Here is a 24322-nt window from a genome sequence, read left to right as displayed (position 1 = left end):
TTGGTTTAGTCTTTACGCCAGATGCAACCCCCCATGGGAATTCACCCAATGGCCATCTTCCATGAAAGACCACAACACCAACAGGGATTGATCTCTGTTGTGGAAGCCACGATTCAAAAACACGTCATGGGTATCACTGATAAAACTGGGACTCCTCTGGACTTTCTAGGTGCAGCCAAGGTGAGGAGAGTGCCCCGTTTGTTGGCTTGAGGCTTTCCAATCTGCTATTAGCGGATAATTTGGTTGTGATGGCCTCATCAAATTGTGATTGCCAGCATTTGTGGCAGTTTGCAGCTGAGTTCGCCTCTCCGGGGAGGCGTTGACTTGATATTGATAGTCCAGCACGATACTCCTCACAATCAGCATCACAAATGAGCAGAATCGCTCTGGTGGTTAAAACACCCAAATACTACCAGTTAAGTTTTAACATGCCAACATGTCCTATTTATAGTCCCCTTGACTAAGGCACAGACAGAACATATCAGTCTGGTTGTTAAATTCGGAGAACATATTGCCATATGTTGTATTTCTGAAAAAGACGGCACCATTACAATGAATCCAATAGGAGCAAGCAAAGGTGTTGTATTTGGTTCAAGTGCAGCATAACTGGGACCCTTTTCAGCTCTTTCTGTCTGACCTTTAAATGGGACCTTTTAATTTGTGGCACCTGTTTCATGCCCCCTGCCTTGTGAAGTGTGTAGGAAGAGATTTCTGATAAGACACCTGCTGTGCTTTCCATCCTACCAGGTCTATGAATCAGGCTGTTGTGTGTTGCCAAACTTTCGTTCAGTTGTCATCATCATAGTAAATGAAATGATCAAGCTAGGTTGGCCATTACCTTTACCATAGAAGATATAATAGAAAGGATTTGGATAAAAACAACAGTGTGAATGTCTTTTTCTGTCGTGCTTAATACATTTAATGGCCTGCTGAGTTGCTAAAATGATGTCTTTGATCGTTCTTTACTTTTAATGGTTGCACATGTAGGCGTCAAACGTTATCATTACAAGTTGTAATTTACTGCAGCGGGAGATCAGCGAGGTAGAAAACAAACGTCTGTGTGTGTGCCAATTCCAAAAACAGTATGCTGTGGCTTGTGGTACCAGTCAAGAACTTCCAAAAGCAAAGCAATCTCCAAAGCCCCGTCACACTTTTAATCAAACTGTGCCTGTGCAGGAAAAAAATGAGCAAGACCACAATTTCTTACATTGTATGTAAACAGTGTTTAGCTTGTTGCGAAATGCAACGAGCAAGCATCCCATGCAAGCCTGGGCATGTGTTTGTGTTTGTGTGTTTGTTAAAAAAGGCAGTAGTGTAGTGAAACAGAATCCTCCCTCTATGTGAGTAGTGACCTCTCTGTGTCTGCATGTCTGCAAAAAAGGAAAAGTAAATGAGCTCATTTTGAGGGAATCTCTCGCTTAAAGGTAAAAGGTATAACATATAAAAAGGTGGTACCTTCCAAACTAAATGTTTTTTTTTTTAACTTTATTTGGCTATTCGAGTAGGACACACCTGTACTTTACTGGAAAATGTACCAACATTTACCTTGGAATCTAATAACTACCACATACCCTTAGACGGTGCCTGGAGGGACAGAAATGAACTTCTATTGTACCCTTATTTTTGACAGTGTGTTGTCGTCAAGAGATCTGGGTGGAGTGCACGAGTTTTGACTTGTGTTGTTGATTAAACCTCAATCTGTAAGTGTAGTCTGACATGTTTGTACATGTGGAAGAACAGCAAGAGTTTACGTCAACGATGTGGAGCACGGTGGTTCACTACCTGAACCTTGAGGGACTTGGAGTAAAGCAAACAACCAATCGAAACGGCGCTTACATGAACCAGAGGAATACTCGAGGATGAAGTGGTCTGGCTTAAGAAGGTAAGCGTCTCTCTCTCAAGCACTTGGGAACAAATTAAGCGTTAGGGGAAGATTACCCAGGTTTTTAAACTGCTTGTTGAACACAATCTTTGCTGGACGTATGCAATAATGCAGATTTGTTGCATTATTGAAAAAATGGACAATTACTTAGACCTGCGGGGTACATTAGAGTAGAATGTACCTTGCTGCATTAAACTTATGGAGCCCTAATCTCCTGATTTCTGCTTTTCGGATCGTGTGTAATGCAGTGACCTCAACCGACGCAAAGAGCAAGTGATGCGTTTTGTCGACGAGCAATAGCATCACACAATGGTGTATTACTCCTTTGGCTCCTTAGGTACCGTACTGCTCCCATGAAGATGACTTATAGTGACATCAGAGGTAGGGAAAGTAAGAGCGTGGCGGATATGCCTCTGAATTGGAAGCAGAAAATGAAGAGGAAGGCAGCGCCTTGGGCTCCAAAACAAGCCAAGATTGCATGTGGAGGATGATTTTTGCTAAAACCTACAGATGCAGTGAGGACAATGACCTTGACAGAGCAAAACTACATTGTAGTTGTAAAGATGCAGTGGTTACAGTTCAGATGGACTAAATATTATGGAAATATCTCTTAACGGTCTTTAAAGGAGAATCGAATCCTGCAAAAGAGAGCAAATTTCTCAGAAAGCGCTTCAATAATGCATAAGAACAGCTGCAGCAAAACTGCAGAAACTGACAAAAACAGATGCAAGGTTGTGGTGTTCAGTGCTCGACTGTCGCTTTTCAAACAAAGAGGCAAATACTTTAGTTATGCTATTAAATATATATTTTCTCTCTACTCCATACCCAACAAGTACATAGATTCTTAAATTACAGACTTCATTTTTTACCCTTTATCGATCATGTAGTTGTATGACACCCCCATCAGCGGTGTAGTGCATCAATAGTGACTTACCCCCCCCCAATTGGTCCCATGAGTCCAGTTCTGGTCGGAGATCCGCGACAAGGAACGTATTTCCGCTTAGTTGCTGGGGCCATTTGAGTAAAGAGTTTGCCTTCTCAAAACGATGTGTTCAAAAGAGTAATACATTCGCATAACAAAAATGGCTCCTGAAAAAAAAATCCGACCTCACAAATCGGGCGTTATATTAGTGTCCCACCGTATCCCTGCGCACTGTCGCCTGTGCATTCTCGTGTATGTGACGAAGACGCAACTTCTGCGACGGAGCGCCGTGGCCATCTTGTTTACGTGTGTGTTCCACAGCGGAAGAAGATGCGAGCGTCTTCGTCACATACAGAGCAATTTGTGAGGTCTGTTTTTTTTTTTTTGAGGAGGCATTTTTGTGATGCAAATGCATTTCTCTTTTGAACGCAGACTCTCTTTACTTAAAAGTCAAACTCTTTACTTAAATGGCCCAAGCAACTAAGCGGAACTACGTTCCTTGTCACAGATCTCCGACCAGACCTGGGCTCACGGGACCAAATCGGTGGGGGGTATGTCACTGTTGATGCACTACACTTGTCATAAACTTCATGTCAAAAAATCAGAACTATCCCTTTCACCAAACTATCTTTTGAATACCCTTTGCCGGCAAAGGCATGGGTTTCGAATTTAATGTACGTCGAAATCCAATCTGTACATTTTGCAGGCGAACCATAATAAGCACTAACACAACAACAACCTTGTGTTGGGCCACTATTGTTTTGGTTGAGGCGTACTTGCACATGAACAACATTGACAGGCTTTTCTCAGTTTTTCCAGAAAAGCGAGCTGTTTCCCGAAACGTCCTTGTTCAAAACCCATTTTCAAATGACTGTACAAAATGTCAGTAATATAAAAAAACATCTCTGTTAAAAAACTGTGTTGTTTAAATTGCCCCAAAGTGAAAACAGAATGAAAAATATGGATTGATTACATTTAACAGCACCCCACAGATTGCTTGGAGACTACCAAATACAACCCACACACATAAAAACTGCATTATGTAAGAAAAAGCAGAAAAAGGGAAGCATCGAGAAAGTAAAACAGCATCTGCGTCCAGCTTCAGCATCCGCTAATAATTACTCCATTTACATCGAGCGAACACTGGACAATTATGTAACGTGCTACAAGTAAGGACACATCTCGGTAAAAAAAAACCAACATGATGATAGAATAAGGAGCACAGTTCTCTGAAATGACAGTCATTGAGCTCAAATACAGTAGAATCTTGGTTAGGGTATGCCTTGGTTAGTGTATTTTTCGTTTTAGGTCAAATATTTATATAAAAATGTTTACTTTTCCAGTTAGCATAATGCCACACGATTAGTTACGAATACACTTTGTGAGTCCAACTGTATTTGTGACATATTTTTATCACAAATCCTGTTAGCAGCCTGTTAGCATGCTGTGAACTGAAAAGCGGAACCAGAAGTCAATGTCCCCCTGCTCCAGACCCGTCTATGGTGTCATCAGCTGTTGACTGTAGTTCTTTGCTAACTAACACAAATGCCACAAGTCTGCCTTCTTTTCATCACGGCTGCAAAATAACCCACAAAGGAGCCAAAGAAAGTTGCAAATGCCGGCATTTTGATAAAGAAGGTGAGAAATTCAGAATTCAAGAAATAACTCCTAGCAAAACACGAAGGTGGTGTTCGTGTTGATCTTGCTGCCACATCGCCATGTTTGTCAACAATCAAGTCTTCAACCAAGGTTTAAAATGACGCTAAATGATGGAGATATTGGAGAACAGTAAAAAAAAAAAAAAAGCGAAAGCTCAATTTTTGTTGCGTGGGGAAACTTTCATTCTCGAAGCAGGAAGCGGGCAGCTTATAATGCTTGCAACATGGTCAAAATTTAGTGCCTTCCAAGCAGCCATGTAACCGTTGAAAACAGTATTTTTTTCATTAAAAATGTTAATAAATACATTTATATAAATAATAATTTATCGTAAAAATAATAACAATATAAAAATTATAACAACATATAATAAATAATATATTACTAATTAAAATAAATCAACAGTTCTTGTTTTTCACATCCTCACAGAGTTCTTTGCCATGCAGTGCCATGTTGAACTTCCAGGGACCAGTATGAGAGAGTCTGAGAGCAAGAACACCAAATTTAACTGCTCCCTCTTCACACCTGAGACCTTGTAATGCCGAGTCACATGACCCTTGGGGTGAAAAATGACATAAGGGTGTACTGCCGGTGGGTTAGACATAAATGGCTGTGTGTCAAGCTATTCTGCCCTCACTTTTGCCCTGCCCTAACTTCAAAGATGTTGTGGGGGAGGGGTGGGGGGGCTGAGCAGTCTGGCGGGGCAGTTGATAAATCCAGGTCAGGTCCAGGTCCTCTTCCTGACCCTCCATCCAACCCCAAATTACGTTACCCCTAAAACCCCCAACCCTGCCCCCACCCCAATAAATATTGAAACATTTGTCTCGATGATACTGACCATTTATGTCGTGTGTTACTAACCCCTCTCCTTCTTGTCTTTCTCTCTCACCCTGTGATTGGTGGTCCCTGCCCCCGGAGATGTGGTTGACAAGGGCACCACTGCACCTTCACATTTATATGCTCGTTATTGGCGGTGGCGAGGCTGGAAGCGGACCAATACCATCGTTGCTGTCATCATGAGACTACTACAGTGGTTGAGACGACTGTTGTTGTGTCCACTGTTGTCTCATCCTTCCCCCGGCTACTAAACCCCTCTGCACTGGTGCACTGCACAAACTGGATGGCTTAATGAAGAAGAACGACCTCCAAATTGTTCAACTTCACCTCAAATCAAGAGCTAGACAGGAATTCAGCCAATTGTAATGAACTCTACCAATTGTCCAGACAAAATTATGCCAAAAGCTTGTTGGTGGGCAAAACAAACAGTGGTGTGAAAAAGTGTTTGCCCCCTTCCTGGTTCTTATTTTTTTGCATATTTGTCTCACTTAAGCTGGAGATCATCAAACAATTTTAAATATTAGTCAGTGGCAACACAACTGAACACAAAATGCAGTTTTTAAATGAAACTTTTATTAAGGGAGAAATGGCCCTTTGTGAAGAAGTGATTGTCCCCCTCTGTTAAAACATAACTGAGATTGAGATCTATCAGTATGGAAAAGGCTATAAAGCCATTTCTAAAGCTTTGGGACTCTAGCAAACCACAGTGAGAGCCATTATCCACAAATGGCGAAAACGTGGGACGGTGGTGAACCTTCTTAGGAGTGGCCAGCAAAAAGTACCCGAAGAGCGCAGCGACGACTCATTCAAGAGGTCACAAAAGACACCACAACAAAATTCAAAAGGACTGCAGGCCTCAGTTAAGGTCAGTGTTCATGACTCCACCATAAAAAAAGACACTGGGCAAAAATGGCCTGCATGGCAGAGTTACAAGACGAAAACCACTGCTGAACAAAAAGAACATTAAGGCTTGTTTCAATTTTGCCAGAAAAAATCTTGATGGTCCCCAAGACCTTTGGGAAAATACTCTGTGGTCTGACGAGAAAAAAGTTGAACTTTTTGGATGGTGTGTGTCCCATTAAATCTGATGTAAAAGTAACGCCATATTTCAGAAAAAGAACATCATACCAACAGTAAAATATGGTGGTGGTAGTGTGATGGTCTGGGGCTGTTTTGCTGCTTCAAGACCTGGAAGACTTGCTGTGATAAATGGAACCGCGAATTCTGCTGTCTCCCAAAAAATCCTCAAGGAGAATGTCTTCAATCTTTTGGGGACCTCAAGCTGAAACCAACTTGGGTTCTGCAGCGGGACAATGATCCAAAACACACCAGCAAGTCCACCTCTGAACGGCTGAAGAAAAACAAAATGAAGCCTTTGGAGTGGCCTAGTCAAAGTCCTGACCTGAATCCTATTGAGATGCTGTGGCATGACCTTAAAAAGGCGCTTCATGCTGGAAAACCCTCCAATGTGGCTGAATGACAACAATTCTGCAAAGATGAGTGGGCCAAAATTCCTCCCCAGCGCTGTAACAGACTCATTGCAAGTTATCACAAACGCTTGATTGCAGTTGTTGCTGCTAAGGGGGGCCCAACCAGTTATTAGGTTTAGGTTGCAATCACTTTTTCACACAGGGACATGTAGCTTTGGATTTTTTTTCTCCCTTATTAATAAAAAGTTTCATTCAAAAACTGCATTTTCTGTTCAGTCGTGCTGTCATTGACTAATATTTAAATTTGTTTGATGATTTGAAACATTTAAGTGTGTATGAATAATGTGGACACTGTGTAAATTAGAGAATTAAAATTTGTGCACTTGTTTATATTTTATATACCACTGAAGTTGTACTTTGCTGTACAACAAAAAATAAATCAAACAATGATGTCTCAAATTGATATGATATTGATTCCCATGATGAGTGTATTTTAGGTTCGATCTCGATTCAACACACAATTGTGACTAAACTCCAATAATAAACATCAATAAGTCTTTTGATTTGGAGCTATTTACTCGGTCATCCTATGCCGGCTGAAGTCTGTGCCACTGGCAAGCTTCTTGCACAAACTTACCCATGCTCCAGATGGGAGCATAATTCACCCTAAATCTGGTGACAAACCCAGTTGGGCTCCAAGCTGTGTAAAGCCACATTGCAGCCCATCTGAAAGCGATGGACCCGTAAAACTGCAGCGAATTTAGACAGTGGATGAATCAGTTTCCATCGGGGCTTTGTCACAGAGAAGCATGGCCTGGAATACTGTGTGGCATGTTATCATCATATATGGCCATGAGGAGTTCAAACACTGTCTAAGCAGCTTGCAGTTTGCTACCGTGAGCACCTGAGCAGAACCATCCCCTCCTTCCCACAGTAACAACCATACATTTGGCTAAGCATTCCCTGCGTTGGATCTCTTTTTATCTTCCACTGGATCATTTGTACTGTAGTGTTATTATTCTATTATTCCTGCTACCTATTACATAACACCAACCATTTGGGATGCTGCAGCCTGGCTATTTAAAGAACACCAATTCAAGGATTTCTCCCCTTAGTAATGTAAGAAACTCTACGAGGAAGACGAGATTAGGTGTAACAGCGTCTCCCATCTGTATTATCACTACCACGCATTCGGCAAGGCAAATACCGGAAGTGGGTCACCTTTCGTTTGAAACACGTTCATGCTTTCTATTGAAAGTACATCATAATGTCTAATTTACTGTAAACGCTAATAATAATTGTCGTGTGGTTAAAAGGACCACAGCGATGGGTAGATAAAGCAAGTTTAACTTGAAGCCTTCTATTGTTTTATGTAGTGAAGGCTCTTATTTTGACATGCACTGCCGGATGTGTATGTGCCCTTTTCCTTTAAACTTGCTAGTTCTCCCTTTTCCACGTATTGCACCTCCACCGCATGCAAATTACGGGGCAGACGAGCCAAGGCGTCGCAGATTTGTTAACGCTCCACAAGGCACAGCGCTGCGAGAGGACGGCATTTGCTGATTACTTTGAGGGCTTGTGGAAAAAAACGCGCAAAATTGGCAGCTTTTTTACTCAGCATCACTGTACTTTTATTCCTTTGGCTGGGACCGCAACTTTATCATAATTAATTCCGGGGTAGGCGGCAGAGGAGTGTCGCTCATTGTCCCGGGACCACTGGAGTGAGGACATTTTTTTCGCGTCAGTGACCGGGACAAGCAGAGAGCTGACCAGCGGCGCCGTTGGAAGTTCACCCTCGCCGTGAGGAGGGTTCCGCGCACTGATGGACTCGACGTGGTGAAATTTGGAATAGCTTATTTCCCCATCACTTGTCGCCGGTAAGAATGCAGTGCCTTTGGATTTTCTCTTCTCTTTTTATATTGACTTATTTTGGAACTTTCAGACAGCGAATGTTATCGTGTTCACATTGTGTGATGGAGAACACTCCAAACCTCAAATTTAGACAATGTTTATACCACGGAAACATAAGACTGGTTCACAATGTCCATGTGTAATTGAAAATAAATAGAGCCTGAACCTGACAGGTAACCTTGAGCCCACCTGGTTGTTTATCCCCAAGACTCAATGCCGTTTATTTCCACACTAAAGTGCACCCACCATTCCTTTCTTGTCCCTGTCCCTTATGTATTATAGGCGTGTCTTATTTGCATTAACAGGAAGCTTCTCAGGTACCCTCTGCGTGCCATATCACGACCATCACAAAACATGCAATGCCAAAATTGAGTGTTTGTCCACTGTAACTGAGGCAGAAAGAACTTCATACAGACTTAACATGGCTGAATGTTTTAGAACGTAAATGCAATGTCTCCTAAAAATTACACCATTTTGACTACTGGCACATTTTGGAGTGAATGTGGATAACTGTGCATATCCAGGACTTGCTTGAGTGAAGTTTAATGAGAACGCTCAATTTTACACGGATCTAAACTGAGATAGTCCAGCCTTGACAGAGGCCCGCGCTGTTCTAATTCAACTAGGTCTAGCTTGGTTTCAGATAGAGCCGCAGCAATTCATCGACGATTAAACGATTGTCCAACTCATTGAAAGCTATGTTGGTATTCGATTTTTGTTGTAAAAATGTAAATATTCTATGATTTCAGCCTCTCAAATGTGAGTATTTTTTGATTTTCTTAGTCATCCACGAAAGCAGATCCGTTGTCTTTGTGTTTGAGGCAAAACAAGGTATTCACACAAACAGTGATGGACATTTTTGCCTCTTTTCTGATATGTTGCATCCCAAACCACTGACTGTCTGTGTTTGGGTCATATTGATTTGGTCTGTCTAGGGCAGGGGGGTCCACATTTTTACACCGAGGGCCACAAACTGAAAAAGGACAAGATGCAAGGGCCACTTTGATGTTTTGCCCATTTTTTGCTGTTGTTTTTTTTTTTTTAAATTTCCAAATACTTTAACTTTCTTCTTAAATAATATTTGTGAATTTCGTTTTCGTAATATTATGACTTTATTCCCATCATATTTTGACTTTATTCCCATATATATACTTATATATACTTTTTCCCCAACCTAATTTTCCATGTATTTTTTTGGGTCATAATATTACGACTTAAATATTGTTCTTTAATATTTCGACTCAATGCTACTAAAACGTTAATAATGTAATGTTATTATTTTTTCTCTTGATATTTTGACTTCTCTTACGATCACAGCTGTTTTTTCCCCATTTCTGCAGTTCTCCTTCTAAAGTTTCTTCTGGAAATTATGACTTTATTCCAATGGTTTTTATTTAGTCTCATAACATTTACTTCAAACGCAACCTATTTTTCCAAAAATGTATTTTTTTCTTTGTTGTTTGTTTCTCGTTATATTGCAATTTAAGAAATAACGCCTTTTTTTCTTTAATATTTAAACTTTGCTATTTAAATGACGTTATCTTTTCTCATAATATTATGGTATATATTATTATCCTAAAATTGTGACTTTTTTCTGTAAATATTTTCTTCAAAAATTACCGATTTTTTTCATTTTTTCTGTTTTTTTTTAAAGGTTTCATGTTAAATTCTATTATTAGAATGTGTCGCGGGTTAACAGCGAAAATGGCCCGCTGGCCGCTCTTTGTACACCCCTGGTCTGGGGCCTGAGCAAATACTCGATTAAATGAAACAACAAGCTTCAGATGAAACTACCTAGAGCTAGTTTAAAACGTTAAGCTCAAATGCCATTCACAACCAACCACAGAGAGCGACACCCTCCTGATGTTGACGTTTGGGTATCAGATGGCCTAACAGTGGTTACCAAGGAGAGAAACATGCATTTGCTTGGCAATTTGTAACGTGCAGCGTAGTAAAACGAGGGGAACGGAGTTTGTTCCGGGCTGATGTCAGAAGTATCATCGAATTAGAGTTGCTTTGGAGTGAATCACTCTTGCTCTCGCACGTTCGAGAGCGTAGTGGTGGCGTTGACCCCTGCAGGGTTAGCCACATCACTTCCATTACTGCAGATGAAAAAGAGACCCTCGGTCCCTCAGTAGCCTAATTGGCTCTCGGGATCACTGCGCGGCGCTTTGGCATGCGACGATGGGAGTGCGCACGTGTGCATAAAAAAGGCACAAAAATGCACTTGCAGTCAAGCAATAGAGCGGGGGGTGGGTTGTGGGGGGAGAGTGGTGTGAGTGTGTGTGTGACTGAAATGAAACCGTGCCTGGCTGAATGCAACAAGTCACACTGTCTCAGACTCCCTACTCGTTTCTGCCTGCGAGCAAAAGCGGCCGGACTTGATGTATTAGTGGACGCACGCGACCGTTGGCTGTTGACCTCCAAGGGACTCGGGGGCGAAGGATGACTGCTGCTTAGATGGGCTATGTTTTGCGGCAACGCGTGCCTGTGTAATTGTCAGACATTTGGGAGAGAGTCAAAGAGCTCAGATTAAAAAAAAAAAAAAAAAGAAAAAAGTCAAGAAGCTGCCTGTACTGGACTCAACGCTTCAGGCACCAAAATGGTTGCAGAGCACAAACAACCTTTCATTAATATTCAATTTATGTTCACCTGGAGTTGGAAGAAGTCAAAACGTGAAACGACAGAACTCTTTGCGTGATGTGCAAAATGTGCAGTTGAGAAAGGAGCACAGACGCGCTTTGGGCGCTTTGAAGAAGCATGAACATTATTTTGGAGAGATAACTTTTGTTTCCTCTGCGTGTGGTGACTGTTAACACACATAATCTTGCATTCCGGTTCTGGTCTTAAACATTTTAGGGCTCTCCTAAAACTAGCAGGAGGCACTTGAGGAGGTGTGTTCTTTTGGCACGTCCTAACACGAGCTGTCCAGCTTTTTACCTAACATTCCTCATGAATTGGTCCCTCTCTTGTGTCTGGCGAGACAGTGCAGGCCAAGTAGAGTTTTGACAATTAGTTAACTCCACCAGTAACTGAGGGGCGAAATAAAATAGATACTAGGGGTGTAACGATTCCTCTTAATAACGATTCCATTTTTATCACGATTGGTGGTTGCCGATATGATTCAAGGACGATATTGGTTCAGTTAGAAGGACACCATCCGAAATGATTCAGAAACCTTAAATTGATTCAGTAACTTTTTAGCCAAAAATGTAACCAGTGTGACTGTAATAAATACCCGGATACTGGACAGTGCAGGTGAAGTTTCCCAGATTCCCGTTGGATCAGGTATGAATGATTACTAATGCTGACATGCGTACAAAAAATGAGTTAAAAATGCAATACAAAATCAGGATGAACAGAGGGTGGTATAGCTTGCCATGATGAATTATTTACTTTAAATTGTGCAATCCAAACCTGCACTTTGCAACCCAAGGTGAGGGACATTCAGCAAATTCCTCAGCAAATGAATGTGGTATGGTATCTTCAATTAGATGTTGAAACCTTCTCACCTGCTGAGAGCAGCCATTTGATAGAACGGTGCAACAACTAGCAAGTAATGCGGTCTCCTTGTACCATTTGCCATTGAGAGGGTCGGGATGGGTCCTACGTGTGGTGGGTTTATAATAAGCTTTGATGATGAGACCAAACCGGGAGAGCAAACATGTACTTTGCAAATTGAAGTGATGGCAGATGGCGTGCAGCAGTGAAAGGAAACGTGGTAATGCAAAAGAAGAATTCATAAGAAACACGAGTGTAAAATGTGTGACAAAGGAATAAACGGTCAACAAAAATGACAGCGTCCCAGACGTTCTTCTCTCCTCCTTCCTCCCCTTATCCTCCCCATTTATTGCTTCCGCATGCGTAAGCGTACACGTGACCACGCCCTTCTACACCCGTGCAGACTAAATACAGTGCTCTCCACCACACTTACAACCTGTCTCCGACAAGGAAGAATGTTTCGCAGCGCATATACGTGTTTGCACCCGGACACGCCGCGCTGGATGATGACATCACTAAGCGTCGCTGCTACTGGACCGTAAACTACCATCTAGAGGCGTGCAAAACGTCCTTACTTTGCATATTGTCCCCATAAAAGTCACCTAAAAGGAGTTTCAAATAAGCCCAGATGAATTAAATATGAATACTGAATGACGTGACAGCGAATCAGGTGTATTTCACAGGTCAAGTACAACTCCCATGACCACCACATACCCGGAAAACGACATGACGGGCAGCCTTTCAAGTAACGTTTAACATCTTTATCTTTAAAAGTGCTAAAAAGCCCCACAGACATTCATTTAAAGCCTGCCGTACTTAAATCCAGTGCTTTATTTCATAGGAGTTGATTAAATCGATTGATTACCTTTGTCGTCAGGAATGGAAACTTACTGAACCCAGATTGATGTCGCTGAATCATAGGAATACAAATCCATGCATCAATGTAGTGTTTTTTGTTACACCCCTAATAGATACCTTACCTAATTTGGCGTTAAAACTTCTGAAGTGGATCAAGCCACTTTTATTTTCAATCCATAACTTCTGCCATTAAATGTGTGCACCGTTTCGGAGGACAGACAGTACAACCTTGGTTAGCGTCATTAATCCGTTCCAGAAGCTCCAACTCAAACTGAAATCGAATCATTTTTTCCCATAATAAATAATGTCAATCCAATTTACCCGTTCCAGGAAGCCAAAAATGTTAACATCGGTCTATCCCATTACGTGCAGTTAGGCCTGCCACGATGCCACGATAATCGATTAATCGATTAATCAAAGATCATTTTCAGTGGCCTGAATAAATAGACAAGTGCATGCATTCGTGTTTGTATTCCTCATCTCTTTTTCTTTTTCTGGATGACAAGAGGGTTCACTCTGCAGCTGTCTGTGCTCGTTGGCGCTACAGTGGCATGAACGCAGAGAGTGAACGCCCCGGTCGGCTCTTCCCCTCTTTGTCCCTGTACGGCTACAAATTAGGAACTAGCGGCAAATTAGCCTCGTGAGCCAGCATACGCTAACACGAATGACGGCACGAAAGCGAAGTCACAATCCCAGTGTGGGAATATTTCGGTTTTAAACAGAACGAACAAGGTGAGCGCATGAATAGCGAGGACCTGAGATGTTGCATTTGTTCGAAAGTAGTGACGAGGAAGCAGGGGAATGTGACCAACTTGTGTGCACACCTAAAACGGGGGCGCAAAGGAGCCCCAACAGTCAGTCAGTGTCGCTCACGACATTGCAAATGAAATGCAACATTTCAGGAAATGTTTGACAGACAATACGAATGGCCTGGGAGAACGCACGTGTACAACATGTCACAAACATGTCACATTTTTGTTTGTTTAATTTATTTAAAAGCTCTTGACATTCCAATTGCAATGTTGAATACTATTCAGAAATTAAAAGTTGACTGCGTTTGATACGATGTACTCTCATTATTATGCCATATAATTAATGAAAAAATGGTCTGAAAAATGTTGTTGATATTGTCGACAATAATTTGTACGACATTTATCGACCAGCAAAATGTGTTATCGTGACAGCCCTACGTGCAGTAATGAGCCATCTCTTTTTATATCTTTAGAACGCAAAGAAAAGAGAAAGACGTGTGTTCATGTCTCAAATAAGGATTGTGGATGATGGACAGAATTCCAAAAAAGTGCAGTTTTCCTTTAAGCCTCTGCGATTCTTTTGATCACGGCTGCAAAATAACCCAAAATAGAGCCAGATAAAGTTGCAAGTGCCAGCATTTGATAAAGAAAGCGAGAAACACTACAGAATTGTGTTAAGAATTGTGTTAGTTAGCAAAGAACTACAGTCAACTGCTGATGACATCATAGACGGGCGACGGAGCTGGAACTTCAGGTTCCAGTTTCAATGCATTAGCAAGCTGCTAATAAGGACATTTATGATAAAAATACATTAACAACACAGTTGGACACATGTAGTGTATTAATAACAAGACAAGCATTATCTTGCACGCTAACTGAGGCAAAATGTTGGCGTAGATTTTTGAAAAACACGCTAACCGGGGTGCACGCTAACCGAGGTTCCACTCCCTGCAAAACCACTACTCACAGTAGTGCAGGATAACGAAGCAAAAGGTGACAGAGAAATCACAGCCATTTCAAAAGTATCAGGTCGTTTTTTTGTCAACTCATTCAATCCCAGCCGTTTTTCAAAGGCAACCCCTTCAGTACCGGCAATGTTAGACGATTTTGGCACACAGAATATTGTGTTTTATGGCTATACAAACATGGAACCTACCAACAGAAAGATTAGATTCCCGTCTTTCATCAGAAAAAACAGTTTGTTTCTACCTTTTTCCGTTCTTTAGTAATCACCAGTAGAACACAGGGGTTCGGGTTTTTAAAAACGTATAACTACGTCTTTGGTATTGAATGAGTTAAAACAGTCAAACCTCGGTTTTTGAACGCACTAGTTTTCATATGATTCGGTTTTCGACGAAAATCTTTGCGTAAATTGCGCCACGGTTCTCGTACAGTACAAGATACCCCAGCATTGTTTGTTTATTCAACCATCTTCGATCACACACCCAACACCAAAGCTTGCAATAATAATAGTTTGCACAATACTACGGCATCCTGTTTTCTCTTGGGTCAGCAAAAATCACGGGTTTTAAAGTGTGACGTAGTGAACCAAACCTTCCCTCGTACTACATTGTGTCAAACATGATGATGAGGCAGCGTTATGTCATGGGAATGGATGCCAATTAGCAGTCTCACTGATAGTAATTGATGATGATTGCTGACGGAAGTAACAAGGAGTTGTATCGGGCAATACTGCCTGCTCCCAAAAACGTTGACCATGTCTCTACACAAACTATACTATAAAAGCAACTGATAGAATATTTCACATTCATGTTTTTTTGTATACTAAATGCAAATGTTCTTTAATGACTCAACTAGTGGCCTAATTTCAAGCACAAGTATTACAAGTGAAGACTCACAAAAAAGCAGCAGGTGAAAGTGGCTTCAGTGAAGGCCTGGAAAAGCGGAAACTTGGGCTCCAGACTTCAGGCAGTCATTGACTGCTAAGTTTTTTAATTCATGTGTGAGAGATTATGGTTGATTTACAATGACGTTCCATTTCCAAATGGGTTTGAGCACCTGTAAATTGATTTTACATGAACTAGTTGTAATTCCTCTCAAATAAAAAGTCAGATCCTATGTCTAATCTGAATTGCTTTGATTCCAATGTGGTGGCCTTCAGAGTCAAAAGCATAAAAACTATTCACTGTCCAAATGCTTCTGGACTAAACTGTATTTCTGGAGGAATCATAAGATGATCATTGCCAGTACCCTGTGGCCTTTCTGATTGGCTGTGGTTGCTCTGCTCAAACGAGCAATTCAAATAGTGAAGAACAGATGAACCCTGAAGGTAATGAAGACCATCATGTAGAACATTGCACCTAAAGGTGGAACCTCACACGTATTTTTTGAAGTACTGCAGAGAGTTATGGATGCTTGCTTTTTCTAAAGCCCACCGACAGAAAACTGCAATTGCACACACTATCAAGTGAGAAAATCACATCTGCATCCAATTCCCCCATTGATTAAAAGTCTACATTGGTTTCTATCTCATGTTTGTGCCAATACTACTAAATGTCCGCATGACTTCGCAATTCAAGCTCTTATATAAAAGACGACACCAATACAACCCTACTGCTAGCTTCATTTGCAATAAGATTCACTGTTGTAATTATTTGATTACATTCAGCTCCAATAACCCGCTTCACACACTTTTTAAAAACATTTTAAGTTATAAAATGTATAGGTACTAATTTTAAACAAAAGTTCTCCCAGCTTTCTACTACTTGGTTTGACGGCATGATGACAGCTTGTGTTCATACTGTATGTCGACAATGCCCATAATGTGCACACAATTGTGCACTGCCTACACTGAGATTTGTGTATTGAGTTGTGTTTCCCTGCAAAGTGTGATGCATCTGGGGATAAAAAAAAAAAAAAAAAAAAAAGCACCATTGTAACATGCGGACCATTTTGCGCATGAGGCGTGCAAAATAAACAGAAAACGAGGGTGTTATGCCATCAGTGCAGATCACATGCTTTGTGGTGCCCTTGTTTTTCCAGTGTAACACTGAGCAGTGTTGTGTTGCAGAGATTTGTTGAAAATTACACATTCAGTTATTATAATTTTGCTGTGGCCCTTAAGCCATGGTTTACGTTGGATGGCAGTGCCAAGCAATTAGGGGTCAAAATATTTACCCTGACGCCCCTGAAGGCAATGGCCATTGGTTTAAGGCAAACAGTAAGTGAAATCAGTGGTAATGGTGGGTAAAATTAAGCCGGAATGTGTTATTTATGGGTCTGTAAGTAGTGAGAGCTTCCAGGGCTGTGAAGCGTTTTTTAAAATTATTTTCTAATATTTGTAGTGGTCTTGTTGGAACTCATTTGTCATTGAGCAATGAGTTGGCTTTGCGCACATGCATGAGAGGAGCTCTCACCAGGCTTCGGTGGCCCTGCTAATTGAATTGTCTGAACAGCAAAGTGATGCATATTTGAATGTTGAATGCGGAGCAACAATGTGGAAGACTAGTACCGGAAGAAGCTTTATCTCATACAGCTATGATGTGGTGCACCATGCAACATTGATTATATTGGGCGTATGAAATAAAAGCACTTTTGAAGAAGTCTGTGTGAGGTACAGATGGAAAAATGTGAGGCTGAGTCCTTCCGTATCTGCCGTTATCGTTCATACTCAGATAGCATCTATTCAGTCTGGGTTTCATTTTGTGTTCAGGTGCGAATCTTGGGTACACGCACCACAGACAAAAATATTGATAAAACTTTGACCTTGGTGCTTGGATGTCAGACTGCTGTGCTTGATTTCATTTCCCCAAAACAAAAATCGTTTATTCCTATTGTAAAACTGCCCAATAACACACGGCAGGGGTGTACCAGTACAACTTTTTCACTTGCGATATGATTCCAATGGTGCATCCTTGCATATCGGTCAATATTGATATACTGTAGATACGATATCAGTACGAATCATACACTCTTTTATTAATTGCTTAGTAGGGTGGAATGTTACAAAAGGCTTGATCCAAGTGATACTACTCAAGCAGAACAACAGGCAGCAACAGTAAAAATGAGAAAAACTGGCCTATTTACTTCCTGCTGCATCAGGTGTATAGTTTTATCTGCAATAGGCATAATGTAGAGAGGCTCAAGGTGCTCAATGAAGCTTTTAAACCCAACATTATTCATCACCGACGGGCACCACGGGAAACTTGTGCATGACAAGTTTTGCACACCGTCTTTTTTGGGACTTTAAAGAAAAATACAGCCACACGGCTGACACTCTTACTCCTTGATAAACATGCTAGCACACACTGCTAGCACACACACCGATTAGTCTTTCGCCCCTATACGCAGGTCGTATGACCAATTTGCACGTCAGGACCGCTGCGGGCCTCCACCAGAGTTTCCTCTGGCTTCAACCTGCCCAGGCGTAGTCCACCATCGTTTGGGTCATGCTCTACATGCTGAATAGAAATGCTGCTCCTGGAGAGTGATAGAAATGGACTGCTTATATCGGAGTGCCAATTATGGAGATTTTAGATGCAGGCCCGATATAGTCCAATACTGTTGTTTTTGCTGAGATCGGATCGATGTCCAGTATCAATCACGTAGAAGACGTAACATTTTGAAATTCAAATTGTACACGAGCACCAAATGTTTTGTCCTCTCCGGTCTTGGGTGGTTGGGTCTAACATAAGTTTAACATAACAGTTAACATAAGCGATACACACGCCACAACAGATGTGCAGTGAATGCCCACTTTTCTGGAGAAGCATTACAAGCAAAAACGTAGGGTGCGATGACTTCCGCGTTAACGGAATTGCACGCCAAATTGGCAAAGTTACAAGTCAAAATGGTTTACGAAGCGGTAAACTTTGAAATGCTATTGTAAATATTAATGATTAGTATTTCACTTTCACGTTTTCAAAGTTTACTGGTAATCAAAGTAGTTGATATCATAATTATATTCAATATGGCAATAAAGATAATTACACATAATTCCTCAATGGTTGTGTACATAACCTGAGTAGGGGTAATATGTCAGTCAAAATAGCTGCGTAGCATTCATTAGGACACACACTAGGACCAGTTAGCATTTGCTATCAAACATGACCGATATACAAGAATTGAAAATGATTATGCAAAGGACAATACAGCCGAAGTCAAGGCGAGATATTAAAAAGGTTTCAGCAATTGGGACATTTTCCATTTCATCATGAAATAATAGTTTAAGAAACGGACGTGTAGAAAACACTGATTTCTGTAGTGGAGTTCATGACGTAAGGCAAAGCCATCAAACCAAAAAAATAAAAAATACATAACTAGCCTCTACAAATGAACAGATAACTTTTGTTCTAGATATAAGCATCTTACCACTGAGTTAGTTTATGAAACGCCATTGGGGAGCAAGAGCCAATCAGGAGGGGAGCTTAATGTCAGCTGACTGATGTCTGCAATGTGACGTTTACGCGATTGACGCAAACTACCTTGGCTATCTACCGGTAGCTTGCGATCAACGTAATGGGCACCCCCGGTGTAGATGTTAAAAAGCTGAATTCTTACAAATAAAAATGGAATCTGAGAAAAAATAAAACGGAATTTGGGAAAAAATAAAACAGATTTCACAGGGTTTTAGAAACCCTACAACAGCGCTGTGGTCCGCAATTGTTGGAGTATGCCTGTGCATGCTCAGGATCTAAAAAAATGCTTAAAAATTGCGATCTTGATTTACTCCCAGCATGCAACCTAAATTTTAAATGATTTAAAAGGAGAGCAAACAGCGTCAGTCAAGTGACTTGACATTTTTATAAATAGTGCAAAAAGATAAAAGAAAACCCTAATTCACATCAAAGCAGCCATTCAATGCAGGCTCTAAAACGCAACAGACACAATGACAAAGCTTTTATCACTTTAAACCCAAAACAGTGCCAAGTAAACAGCCCAGTAGTGGTGGCAAATATAGCAAACTCAAACCATGGTTCAAATTTTTTTTTTCCGCTTTAACGAGGTGGGAATATGTTCCAGTATTTTACAACAAATGTGTGGTTGTTCGACTGAGACGCAAATGGAAATAACACGTCAGCGAAGTTGATTTGAAAACTATCTACTTGGACCATCGACATGTGATACTGCTGAGAGCGTAAACAAATGAACCAAAAGCAGGGGAAAAATGTTGCACAAAATGTCTTATGGTGTTTTAACACAGGTCAGATGAATTCTCTCCCAGATCATGTCTCGCTCCAAATTCAAAGGAATACACTGGAGGTGGAAATGCACTGTACAATTACATTAGTCACCGATCCAGTTTCAGTCTTTTGCTCCCAGGTTGTCCTTGGAGAGGGAACTGATTGCTTGTCACCGTGTGAGGAATTAACAGTTTAATCCCACAAGCATGTTTTCATCCTCCGAGGTGAATCGTAAGTGACAGGGTTATTTCTTCAGTCGCCTGCTATTGTTGACACAAATGACGTTTGATTTCCGAATGTGTTGTCTCATTCATGTTTATCCGAAAACATTCTTTGAAATATTCGTGCCCAACATTTTTGCTGAGCTTCATTGTCTGCGTCATGTCTGGAAAGTGACCTTGGAATAAATCAAATGTGGCGAGGGCGTTGGTATCGGGGGATGCAGAGAGGGGCTCAACGATGAAAGACAAAACGGGAAAGCTCTTCACACAGCGTTTGGAGCGTTTGCAAGATTATCTGTTGTTGTTTTAGATATGATAAACGTTGGGCCTTGATTTGAAGTTGGACTACTTACACCAAAAAAAAATGGTAATAAATTGCTGGGTTGCATGTGACGTCACGTCTGGTTGCTGTTGACAGATGAGGGTCGAATAAGCGTATTTGTAGCTAGAAGTCGTGTAACGTCAGGGCGAAAATGCCGCATACATGTGCTGTTCTTGCATGTGGGAATCGTTCAAATAGGGATATCAGGAAAAGTTATTGTTTCCACCCAAGGATACATAACATATTCAATGTTGATTGTACCTACTGCACACTATACTATACTATACTATACTATACTATACTATACTATACTATACTATACTATACTATATATATGCCCTCTTTTATATTTATATTTTAAAATTCCCTGTATATACACACTTCTTTTACACTTTTTCTCTTATTTTACACATTCATACTCCTTATTTAAGAAGCTCTGCTTCTTCCTACTCCTTTTGAACATGTGGAATTGTGAACTGTGATATGTGATGTATACTGAAGTGAAATGGAAATGTTCAAATAAATGTATACTGTTTCATTTAATTGCACCGTGGAGGGAAAATAACGACTAATTTTGATGCGCTGTCCGTCCGTGATAAAAGGTGAATTCACAATAAAGGCTTTGAACCTTGAGGATACAGGAGGTTGAGAAAATGAAGTCGCCCAAGTTTATTAATGAAAAACGAAAAAAAATGACTTAAACTCCTCCCGTGTCCCAAAGTGATAAAATAACACGTTTTGATGCGCCGGCCCAAACAAACAAAAGGACGATGAGGTGAACATCGTTTTGTCACCCCAACGCTACCCCTAAACAAGTAAACACACAACTAGAGCACTAAAAAAAAACAAAAACGAAAACAGGACAGCCAGAACAAGAAACTAGAACAAACAGAAGAAAAACCCAGGCTGCTGCTCAGCGTCACACCAGCAGCCGGAGAGAAGAGGCTGAGTGACCCAGGAGCACGACAAGGAGGCGGAGACGAGGCAGCACGAGAAGAGCTGAGCACACCTGCACACATTTATAGGCTCCAGAGAGGGCGGGGCCATTTGACTGCTACCTTCAAAAAATAAACACAAAGATCAAGCACATAAACAAAAAGCTTATACATAACAGTTAATAATAATATGGGTCATCATAAAGACTGAAGAAACATAAAAAAAAATGCAGAGAACGGTGACCAACAACAAGCAGAATTTATAAAGTTAAAATATTGTTAAAATATTGTTGGAACTCAAAAATGAATAGAAGATTTGAACTGACAGACCAAATAGGTGCACAAACACCGGGCTGCCCCCGGAATATTATGTTAAAATAATGTTAAATAATAAAAAATGTAAACATTTGATGAATAACTTCAGTGAAGCAATAAATGTGCACAAAAATACAATCATGATCATTTTTGTAGTCGATTAATCTGAAGCTTGTTTCAATTAATGAAGTAATCGCTTAGGCCAAATGCTCATCATTGTTTTCCACAGTCAAAACTGATATGTGTGAATATCTTGTTTTGGCTAAAACACAAAGAAAATAGGCCTGCTTTCATGGATGACTAAGGAAATTAGAAAATATTCACCTTTGAGAGGCTGAAATCAGAGCATATTTACATATTCAAAAACAAAAACGATTAGTCAATTACCAAAATAGTTAATTGATTAATTGGTAATCAATTACCCATCGATTAATTGTTGCAGCTCTACTTTGTAGATCGATGTATCCCTTTGGGACTTTAGTGATTTCCTGTAAATGGAGAGAAATAACAATTTGTTAATTGACATTGCTAAGACTAAATTATGTATTACATTATGTTTACGGCTACTAGACACCTACTTAGACACCCACTGTAGTGAAGCACATTAGGATATTTTATCCATCGACCGAGCGAGCGAGACACACATTTCCTTGTTCCATTACACAGCTTCTGTTTAGTGAGCAAAAATGTTTTTATTTTCCATCTTTTCAACGCACAGCGCTGTCTTTTTGCAGATGAAATATGCCCTGTATGATAGCTAGCCACACACTCGACAGTCATAGTAACATAGAAAGCTAGTCCTCCACACGGCTAACGTTATGTCAATAGGGTACATTAATGTAAATGTCACTGATTTGTGCAAAGTTAAATTTACCTTTTTTCGGTCTCTTTCGCCACATTGTTGTTTTCTATTGCCGCAGCCGCTTCTTCTGCGTGGGTGACATAATCACGTTACGATTCCTCATTTGTTTTTTGTAATCGAGGTACTCAAATGACTTGAGGAATCGTTTCACCCCTAAACAGCATGGGGGTGGCGTGGCTCAGGTGGTAGAGTGGTCGTCTCCCAACCTGGAAGTTGCGGATTCGATCCTCCGTCCTCCCGTGATCATCGAAGTATCCAAGTGAAAGACCGTTTACCATTTTTAAACACCGTAGCACCAAGATTGCATGAAAATAAAAGCACACCTTCACCCGTTTAAAGCTTACGCTTCTAGAAATAAACCGGTGTTCTGGCAGAGCGATAGCATCTTATAGCGCGTGTCAACTGAAACGACGGAGGACACTTACAAGGAGCCTGATTTGGTGTAAGAACGCAGACAGACATGCGAGAAGAGCTTTTTTCATGTGCTACATTCATTATGTCTGACGCGGAAGATGAGCTTTCACCGCTGTTTGATCGTCAACTAATTCATGTCTTCGTGCAGCATACCATGCACACTCACACAATTGGAGCAAATCATTCGAGTGTTATTTATTATTATGTATTCCAATGTGACCTGTAGGCGTGTTCAAAATAAAATTAAACCACTAGCATGACCAGCCGATCATCGGAAGTGATGCAGACTGCCTTTAGGTCACGTGGTTGCAACCCAGCAATAACTTTTTAGAACTTTGTATTTAATATATGGAGCCCTTTATAAACATCCTCCAGCATAAAGTGCATAAAGGAAGTTACTTGATGTGATAATGCATAATAAAAGAGTTCATAATATTCAAATTGGTTAAACGCTATAAATCTGCTATGTAAAGTTTAATAAGTTAAGCTATTTCCTGTTTAATAGTTGAATAAATAACGTTTTATGGTCGTTTGCAATATCTGTTACTTGAAAGTGTGTATTGGTTGTCAATCTAATTTGTTAGTAGCGGTCTGTCAGTCATTTCATGTCTGTATTGCCATTGGGTCTCTGTAAATGTGACAGTCAATCCAAAGTGTTGGGGGCGGGACTAAGAGTAGGTGCTCGTTAGACAGAACGAGCGGGAAGGAGAGAGACGTCATTGTCGGGAGAGTGCACAACGAGACATCGTTAAGTAGTAACAAATAAGTTTATCATCAACGGTTGACTACCCGTGGTCCTGATATTAACTCCTTGTGAACTGCAAAAGGTGAACATATGTTGTAACTACTTGTTGTAGCTGTAGAAGTACGGAAATGTAATGTCATTTCGCATTTGCTAGTTAGCCTAGCATCGCACATGTGATTATGCCTGGGTATCATAATTTAGCATTGTGATGTGTATCCGGCTAAAGCTAATGCTAATTTTATATGATGTAGTGTTTCATGGTAGCGCAATGGAGTGGATGTGCTTAAAGGAGATGATGCTTGCCCGATGGGTGGGCCCTGCTGTTTCTGCTTTGCTGCTGCTCCAGCCGTGCTGTGTTCTTGGCCTGCTGTTGCTGTACTCTGGATATGTTTTGTGCTCTTATTGAGTCAAGTGGCCATTTTGGTTTGTAGTCCTCACCGCACCCAAGCAACGACACAGGCCTGCAAATAAGTTTAAACTGGGTTTGAACTGGAAAAATTAAATAGTGGTACTATTTGGACACATTGAGTTATTGTTGTGTTTTATTTTTGCTGACTTTATTCTGACAAAGAGGTCATTTTGGAGAGTGAGGGAAAGACTTGGAACACGCAAATTA

At 40.8% G+C, this 24322-nt stretch overlaps 1 protein-coding gene across 1 annotated transcript in view; it reads left to right on the top strand.

Moving 5' to 3' along the window:
* Nucleotides 1–8208: 8208 nt before the first annotated feature.
* Nucleotides 8209–24322, top strand: part of slitrk6 (SLIT and NTRK-like family, member 6) — a 41981-nt gene continuing 25867 nt past the window's right edge. Inside the window, exon 1 of the mRNA XM_054780104.1 lies at nt 8209–8604. The gene's annotated coding sequence lies outside the window, so the exon portion shown is untranslated. The remainder of the gene's footprint in view (nt 8605–24322) is intronic.

The sequence above is a fragment of the Dunckerocampus dactyliophorus genome, chromosome 1 (assembly GCF_027744805.1).
Source record: "Dunckerocampus dactyliophorus isolate RoL2022-P2 chromosome 1, RoL_Ddac_1.1, whole genome shotgun sequence".
Taxonomy (NCBI): Eukaryota; Metazoa; Chordata; class Actinopteri; order Syngnathiformes; family Syngnathidae; genus Dunckerocampus; species Dunckerocampus dactyliophorus.
The sequence above is the reverse complement of the archived record's forward strand: the minus strand, read 5'-3'. Positions and strand labels throughout refer to the sequence as shown.